Source organism: Odocoileus virginianus, chromosome 12 (assembly GCF_023699985.2).
Source record: "Odocoileus virginianus isolate 20LAN1187 ecotype Illinois chromosome 12, Ovbor_1.2, whole genome shotgun sequence".
NCBI classification, from domain to species: Eukaryota; Metazoa; Chordata; class Mammalia; order Artiodactyla; family Cervidae; genus Odocoileus; species Odocoileus virginianus.
Window position 1 is genome coordinate 55,382,804 of NC_069685.1, and position 9,472 is coordinate 55,392,275.

General features: G+C 44.5%; 1 long non-coding RNA gene across 2 annotated transcripts in view; it reads right to left on the bottom strand.

Annotated features, from left to right (window-relative positions):
- Positions 1-7,448, bottom strand: part of LOC110137876 (uncharacterized) — a 32,747-nt gene extending 25,299 nt beyond the window's left edge. For both annotated transcript variants that reach the window (XR_011490697.1, XR_011490695.1), the window contains exon 1: positions 7,225-7,448. This is a non-coding gene — a long non-coding RNA (uncharacterized lncRNA). The remainder of the gene's footprint in view (positions 1-7,224) is intronic.
- Between the last annotated feature and the right edge of the window lie 2,024 nt (positions 7,449-9,472).

A 9,472-nucleotide genomic window follows, 5' to 3' on the forward strand; every position in this document is an offset into this window, starting at 1 on the left:
CTCTCTGAACTCCAGCCCGGGAGAGGCCAGAGGGAGCGAAACACTTTCTACTCTGCAGCTCTCCGTGCTGCTTACACCGTGTTGCCTTTCCAAGTGTGGTCACAAGTGCTTCAGACACCTTCAGTCCAGCCCAGAGCATCTCAGGACTTCCAAAGAGGCCCCACCAGTGGATACGGTACTTTCCAAACCAAGTTCAGAAATTGTGGGGCGAAAGTGAAGGATCTGTTTGATCCTTTCACTTTCACTTCTCCCCCTCCCCCAAGACAACTAACAACACCAACTCAACACCCACCTTGTGCTGTTTAAACACACCACCTCCTTTGATCCACACAACCTCTCCAGGGTGGGGGGAGTTTTACAAATTCTACAAATAAGGAAACTCAGGTTTCCAAAGTTCAGAGAACACTTCCAAGATTCCATAGCCAGTAGGTAGTCGTCCAGAATTGTATCCCAGTTTCTCCAGCTCAGGACTCATGCTCGCAGTCACTTGACTATACATTCTCACTGTCTCCTGTGCTCTAGGAAGCCTCCAGAATAGTGTGTTAAGTATTCTTCTAGTTGTCCACACACTAAAGCCACACCAGTAAGGATGTTTTGAGGCCAGCGAGGAAAGTTTCTTTCCATCTAGCTCTGCTTTTTCTCTTGATCCAAATTCTGGCTCTGCCCTCCTCTTCCCCAGGTCAAATCCTTCCTCCTTTTCCTTCTGACTTTTCCCTTCATCTCCCACCAGTTGATTAAATTGGAAGTCATTGTGCTGGGATGACTGGTGTCTCTCAGATGCCCTGGGTACTAAGTTATTGGTACTGGTGCCTGGAAGCAAGTCACACGTTGCGAGGGGGTTTAAAGGCAGGCAGTCCGTGTCCAGATCAACTTCTCTTGGAAGGAGACGCAGGCTTTGAGGAGAGAAAGAGTTTTTAAATTGGCCAAGTCATGGCTGAGTTTGATTTCACTAAAATGTGACATACTCGGGATCAAGTAAGATTTCACATCAGGCAGTAAAGGGATTTGAGAGAGAGGAACTGTAATGAACTCCTTCTCTTGCTGGGTCCTTGGAGCCAAGATCCTGTGTGTATGTGAATGAAGCATGTGAGTTTAAGAAGTGAGAATCTTTGAGGAAAGTTGTTTCTTCATGAGAGCTATTTCACCTACAATTATTTATCTGCAGTTTTACATCTCAGAACCAGCATCCTTCTCTCTGAATCCCGAGTGTGTATAAATATTCAGAAGTTCACACTATTTTAGGATCCGGTGATGCTCTGTTCTGTTAGAAATATTTTATTCAAAGGGAGAGGACTGCACAAGGTTGTGGATACCAGGAAGTGGGGCTCGGGGGGGCCGTCTCAGAAGTCTATCAACCATAGATGTCAGATCTGTTGAAGGTCACGCCTACATTTCACCTGTGAGCTTCTATTAAGGCAGACACTAGGTTTTGTCTACTACTGTGTCTTCTTTTTTTTTTTAAGATGGTACAGCTGCATTTATTTATTCATTCCTGTATTTATTTATAATTTTTGGCTGCACCCCACAGCATGTGGGACCTTAGTTCCCCGAACAGGGATTGAACCCATGGCCCCTGCATTGGGAGGTGAAGCCTTAACTACTCCTGGGCTTCTGGGAGAGTCCCTACTGCTGTGTTTTTAGTCCTTGACACCTGGCACATAGTAGATATCCCCAATGTTGCCTCCATGCCATTGCTCTGTCTTATCTCATTTTCCCGTTCCATTTTACGTGGCCAATTCAGTGTAGAAACAAAAATCTTTTTATAAAACTTACTTTGCTGATTCCATTAGAATCAACTTTGGGATCACTCAGGGTTCTGTGGGATTCCCATTGCTGTTGCTCCTTCAATTACAAGAGTCAAGCAAGGGACTTCCCTGGTGGTCCAGTGATTAAGAATCCACCTTCCATTGCAGGGGATGCAGTTTCGATCCCTGGTCCAGGAACTAAGATCCCACATGACACAGGGTGCTAGGCCAGCATGCCACAACAAAGCCCTGAAGAAGTCAAATAAACACATAAAGGAAAAAGACAAAATTTTTTTAAAAAAAGAGTAAAGCAAGAGTTGATTATAAAAAAGGTCTTTCCCTAACTGTCAGGTTCCTGGGACTATAATTCACTAAAATACCCCCTGCCACAAGCAATGAACTTCCCTATATAGCCAGCTCATGCCCACAGAGCAATTTACTCACCTGGCACAGTGATCCCCCAACGAAGCCTATAATTGAAATATAATTTTGCTTATGGAGTTAGTTGGAAGGGACCCCAATGCTAAATCCTCGATGATCCAAGAACATGTATTTCCCATCACACCTTTCACTAAGTCTCTATATTTGTGTATTAAAACAAAACAGTCTTGAATATCTATTAAATTGTATAAGAGATCATAACCTAATACTGCAACACAATTTCTCCTAGGGCCTTGGGGAGAAATAGTTTATTATTATTTTTCTATAAAACTCATGAAATAGAGAAATGATTTAATACGCAGAGTAGAACTAAATTGTCTCCAAAGTGGCCAATTTTCACAATGTTTAAAACAATGCGGTACTCCCCAGCATGGTTCCAATATCCTTTGACACTTGGAAAAGATTCTGGGGAATGTCACCAAGTGTGGCTTGGGTCTGGCCTCTCCATGTTTCCCTGCAGAATTTCCAATGCATCTGGCCCGGGGGAGAGAATTGTCAAACCGCCACCTGGAGACCCGCCGCAAACACGTACTCTGGTGGTTTTGTGACCTGTAATCATTCCGCCAGGAAATCATCTTGCCGCAACTTGGGTACCAGATTTCACTGAAACCCTTTCAAAGTCACACACGTTAAATTTGGTTTTGTTTAGCGTTTTGAGCCCATTTATAAGAGCTCCTGGGGGAATACAGGTGACGTTTATAAAATGCCTAGTATGCAGCCACACGTAACACTCCAGTGCTACTTTCTAAATGCCTGTGTTCAATGTCTTTATGCAGTAACCATCCCTTTGAGGTTTACAGTCACCTTAGGAAGCAGCAACGATTGTTATCCCCATTTTACAGATGAGGAAACTGAGGCAGGTAGGCCTGGTCCCCCAACCCATGCTCTAAAGCATGATGCGATGCTGCTTCTGTAGAAGACTCTCAAGCATCCACAGTCGTTCTTATTATCTGGATATTCCTCAAGAGTGTGAGAAATTCATTAAAGATGAGAGAACCAGGCTTATATCCACAGACTCACAGTGGGCCTGCAATTTTCACTCTGGATTGCCCACTCTTTTGAGCCTAATGATAAAAAGAGCTCCATGGTAAGTCAGGGTTTGGGCAGTTCTCAGAATCTGGGACCAAAATCCTGAGGAGATTTGCAGGAAGGGAACTTTTTGAATTTAGTTAAAGAAGTATTTCTCAAACTTAGCTGAGCACCGAACATTTTGGCTTAGCATCCTGTCTATTGCCTTATCCTCCCGAGGACCAGGGTTCCACAGAACACAGTCTGGGAAACAAGGCTCCATCTGAATATTAAGGACATCAAGCCTTCCAGGGAAAGCATTGGACTCTCGCTCTTCCAGCGTCTTGTAGAATGAAGATGGATTTCATCCATAATATGACACCTCCAAACTGTGTTCTTAAAACAGCTGTAATAGTAACAGCAACCACATATGGAACACTTTCTAAGTGTCAAGAAGTATACCTAAGACTTTAAGCATTTGATCCCCTGGTCCCAAGCGGAAAAGGAAGATACCAGCCAGTATTTGCCATGCGTCCTCTTTCCCTGGTGGCTCAGATAGTAAAGAATCTGCAATGCAGGAGACCTGGGTTTGATGCCTGGGTCAGGAAGATCCCCTGCAGAAGGGAATGGCAACCCACTCCAGTATTCTTGCCTGGAGAATTCCCGTGGACAGAGGAGCCTCTCGGGCTCCAGTCCATGGGGCCACAGAGTCAGACACAACTGAGTGACTCACACACACACACACACACACACACTGCTGTCTGTGGGTATAATTCCTGATGAGTCCCCTGAGCAGTAGCCTTTGGAAAGTTTGGCATGGAAATGAGATCTCTGCTCTGGGGAGCATGGTTGACTGAAAGCCTCACTGGCCGCCTTCCTGGATCTTTTACTGCACTGATGGTAAGGATGTGTTCTCCGAGGCTGCTTCCGGACAGTAACCGTACCTAATGGGTTCAGTCCCTCAGGCCCACATCTGCAGGCTACAGGATTCCTCCAACAGGTGATGTTGACCTGATGCCTCCCTATTAGCCTGGTTGAGACTTCCTCTGACCCGCACTGTGATGTAAGTTTCTTCCTTCTCAGCCCTTCTCCCTCCCCACACCCTCCTTCAGACATCTCAGAGTTGCATCCAGGTATGAAGGCTCTGCCCTCTCTCTCCTGCCTCCTCCCCTTAATCCTTCATAGGCATTGTTGTTGATGCTTAGTTGCTAAGTCGTGTTGGACTCTTTGTGATCCCACAGACTGTAGCCTGCCAGGCTCCTTTGTCCATGGGATTTCCCAAGCAAGAGTACTGGAGTGGGTTGCTATTCCCTTTTTCGGGGGATCTTCTCACCCGAGGGATCAAACCTGCATCTCCTGTACTGGCAGGTGGATTCTTTACCACTGGGCCACCAGGGAAGTCTTTCATAGGCACTTCCCCTACATTAATCATTTGCACATCAAAACCTGTTTTGGAATCTACTTCTCAGAGAATCTAACACAGCAGCCAAAACATCCTTGGCCTATGCTGCCACCCCAGAGCTTGATGGCTCTGATCCAGGTTGGGATCCTGCTTTTGTGGTCAAGAGCAGGAGGTGGGCAGCTCCCGCCCTCAGGCCAGATCCGGCTTGTTGCTTCTTTTTACAAATAATATTTTATTTACACACAACCAGAACCTTTCATGGATGCATTGCTTATTACTGTTTCCACGCTTCAGCAGTGGAGTGGAATGGCCTTCGCAGAGACCATATGGCCCACAAAGCCTAGAATATTTACTATCTGGCCCTTCATAGGAAGTTTGCCGGTGGATGGTCTAGAACAGCATATCTGGCTGTTTGGATAGTGTTTGGATAAATAGCATGTTTTCTGCCCTTTGTTGTTGTTCTTTAGTTGCTGAATCATGTCTGATTCTTTGCAAGCACGTGGACTGTAGCTTGCCAGGCTCCTCCGTCCATGGGAATTTGCCAGGGAAGAACACAGGAGTGGGTTGCCATTTCCTCCTTCACGGGGTCTTCCCAACTGAAGGATCGAACCCGAGTCATCTGTGTCTCCTGCATTGGCAGGTGGATTCTCTACTACTAAGCCTCCTGGGAAGCCCTCCCTGCCCTTGAGGTCCTTCAGTTTTTTTAATAAGGAATCTGATAACTGGATATTAAAGTTGAATTGGCAACTTAATACACCCCCAGTGCTATTCAGCATTGGGACAAATTCATTTGTTCAATAAATATTTACTGAGCACCTACTAGGTATCATGGTAAATGTCAGGTTGGATATGTTTATTCATTCTTCTAACAAAGATTTATGGAGCCCTGACTTTGTGCCAGATGAGGCAGGAACAACAAAGACAATGATCACAACTTGTCCTCAAAGATAAGCTCTACAAGATAGTTGACCTACTCACCATCTTTTTTCTTTTTTTTTTGCTAACCAAATCCCAGTTTTATCAGGGTGACAATGAGCAAGCCCCAGTTAATACAACTGAGTTGTATCCATATCAGTTGTGTTAATACAACTGAGTTTCCCTGGGTCCATGATTATCTAGAGTGGACAAGTGACTCAAATTTAGCCAATAAGATGTAAGGGGGTGCTCTGACAAAGGCCTCTAGGAAAATTCTTTCCTAAAGAAAAAAAAAGAGAGAGAGAGAGATTTGGCAGGAGAAGGTCATTTTTTTAATCAGCCCCTTTACTCTCTACATTGGGATCATCTTGTGAGGGCTTGATGTCAACAGTGGCTGCAGCCATTTTGTGACCATGAGGGGATGAACAAGAGTGTCATGGATTTTGCCCCTGATCCCTACCATCATTGGCTACTATAACAATCCTAGAACATCCTTGGTCAGGCTTCTTGCCACATGAGAAGAGTAATCTCCCATATAAGCCACCTTAACAGTCTTTCCCTTGTACCTCAAAGAGTACTCAGCGATGCTGTCTTCCAGGAGAGAAACACACCATCTAATCCCAACAGCCAGTCAAGTTATTTTCTGTCCATGTTCTCATTATAATCTTTAAGAATATTGTTTTGTTGGTCAAAGTGTGGCCCAATTATTCAGGATATAAAGGCAGACCAACCCAGTAGTCTGCAACCTTGGGAAGCTTCTAAAGGAAAGAAATCTGGTTCCCATTTGCACCTTGACACCTTCCCTTGCTGCTGGCAGGCAGCTCACGGGGCCAGGCAACTTTTGTAAAGAAACCTACTCAGCTTAAGTCCCTTCTAGTACAATGGAGGCCTTTCAGAGACGAGACAGGATGGAATGTGAAAGATGGTTTTAGATCCTAGAGACCTTGGCAGCTGGGCATGGGGGTGGTGGTGAGGGTGGAATTGGATAAGAGAAGTGGTAAGTTCTGGGGGCTGGTGGGGCAACAGGCAACACAGCTGTCTCACTCCCCTTTTTAATAGACCACATCACTCAGAGTCACGAGAAAGTAACTGATGTATAGAAATTGTTTTATCTTTTCTTTTGTCTTTTGGCAGCATGTGGGATCTTAGTTCCCCGATCGGGATTGAATCAATGCCCCCTGCAGGGAAAGCACAGAGTCCTAACTACTGGACCACCAGGGAAGTTCCTAGATGTTTTAATTTTCTTGTTTGTTTTGCAACCTCTACAATGAAGACAATGCCATGATCACCATTTTGCAGGTGACTGAGATTCAGAAAGCTGAGACTAACTAGCTTTGGACAGAACTGGGGCTCTGATCACCAGGGTTTATGATCTGAAAGCCCACACTTAGTCCACCACTGTCCTCCTCCAATTTCAGAAACTTCCAGTATTTCTTTCATCCAGTTGCTGGAATCACAGGAACCTTAAATACTGAAACTACCTCCAAACCAATAAGCCTAATGCTACAATAGTAATAATAATAGTAATGACAAAAATCTGAATGACAGTCATAACAGGGCTATTATTTATTGAGTGCTCAGTAGGTTCCAAAGTTCATGCCAAGCTCTTTCCTTGCATTCTCTGATTTGATTCTTGTAACAGCCCAAGAATTGGCAATTAACATTATTATTTTAAATGAGGAAACTGAGGTTTTGAGAGAATAAGGGACTTACCCGGGTCTCAGGACTTGTAAATGGCCGGGCTGGGAATAGCTCCAGGTGTGTCTGATGCTTCGTCTTGAGCACGTCAACTCCACCGGATGCCGCCTCCCTGAAGAATGTTTCTCCTTGGTCTCCATCTCTCCATAGAGTCCTGAGCCCCTTTTTGGCAATGTGCTATCTCCTCTGTCCCAAACTGCTCCTGCTGCTGCTGCTCTCTGCACGTCGACTTCCTCTGACCTCAGCGTCGATGCCAAATGGGCATGCGTCCCTGTGGGGATTTGCCCATTCTGTTTTCCGGGTTCTCTGTGCTTAGCATACCTTGTGGGTGTTGAAGACAGGAGTGGAGGAAGCCAAAGGTCCCTGGGGAGTGGAGATGGGGATATTATTAACTACAGGCTTTTCTAGGGGATCCTGTGTTAACTGTTATAAGCCAGCAGCTCATGCACTGTAAGACGGGCACATCTGGTCAGCAGCTCCTGGTTTGCAGTTTCTGGCTGGGATTTTCCCCCTCTTACATGGAAAAGTGATCTGATGGTTAAATTTTTAAAAGGCAAATGACAGAACAGCACACACAGCTGTGACAAATGGAAGCATGACCTTCTTGGACACCCTGGCAAGGGCAGCCAGAAGGATCTTTAACTTGTCCTCCACTTATGCAGAATGCAGTCCATCCTGCTGTCTGGGGGGTGGGGGTGTGTGTGTGTTAGTTTCCCAGTTGTGTCTGACTCTTTGTGACTTCATGGACTGTAGCCTGCCAGGGTCATCTGTCCATGGCATTCTCCGGGCAAGAATACTGGAGTAGGTTGCCATTTCCTTCTCCAGGGAGAGAAGGGTCTTGTCTAACATGCAGCCTCCATGCTCTTCTTTTCCCATCCATGTTGCTGCAACTGGAATTTCCCTCTTTGTTATGGCTGAGTGATATTCCACTGTATATATGTTGTTGGTATTTCATCACTAAGTTGTGTCTGACTCTTTGCGACCCCATGAACTGCAGCATGCCAGGCTTCCCTGTCCTTCACTATCTCCTGGAATTTGCTCAGATTCATGTCCATTGAGTTAGTGATGCTATCCAACCATCTCATCCTCTATCACCCCCTTCTCTTCCCACCCTCAATATTTCCTAGCATCAGGTTCTTTTCCAAAGAGTAGGCTGTTCACATCAGGTGGCCAAAGTATTGGAAATTCAGCTTTGGCCTCAATCCTTCCAATGAATTTCAAGTTTGATTTCTTTTAGGGTTGACTGGTTTGATCTTTCAGTCAAAGGGACTCTCAAGAGTCTCCTCCAGCACCACAATTCAAAAACCTTCTTTATGGTCTAACTCTCACATCTGTACATGACTACTGGAAAAATCATAGCTCTGACTAGATGGACCTTTGTTGGCAAAGTGATGTCTCTGCTTTTTAATATGCTGTCTGGGTTTGCCATAGCTTTCCTTCCAAGGACCAAGCATCTTTTAATTTTATGGCCACAGTCTCCATCCACAGTGATTGTATATATGCACCACATCTTTTTTATCCATTCCTCTGTTGATGGACTTTTAGGTTATTTCCTTGTCTTGCCTATTGTGAATAGTGTTGCTATGAACATTGAGGGGCAGGCATCTTTTAAAATTATACTTTGTCCAGATATATGCCCAGGAGTGGGATTGCAGGATCATGTGGTAGCTCTATATTTCATTTTATGAGGAACCTCCTTACTGAGTGAACAACAAATTTACATTCTCCACCAACAGTGTAAGAGGGTTGGTTTCCTTTTCTCCACACCCTATTCAGCTTTTATTGTTTGCATATTTTATAATGATGACCATTTTGACTGGTGTGAGGTGATACCTCAATGTAGTTTTGATTTGCCTTTCTTTAATAGTTAGTGATGTTGAGCATTTTTTCATATGTTTCTTGGTCATCTCTCTGTCTTCCTTGGAGAAATGTCTATTCAGGTCTTCACTGTTTGCAAGATTTTAAATAAATGGATATGTTTTATTTAGTATCAAAGTCATCAAATAGACATTGTTTGGAAAAAGTAGAAATTGTGAGAAACTTTTAAGACTAAAATGAAAAGCCTATACCATCCAGCCATCCCATGATGATCTCTTAGGTATGTATCTTTTCTCACTGTCCTTAAGTGCATTGGTCAGCAAACATTTTCTGTAAAGGGCCAGATAGCAATGCTTTCTGCTTTACAACCTTCCACTCTGTTGCATTGCTCAGTTCAGTTCAGTCACTCAGTCGTGTCCGACTCTTTGTGACCCCATGAATCTCA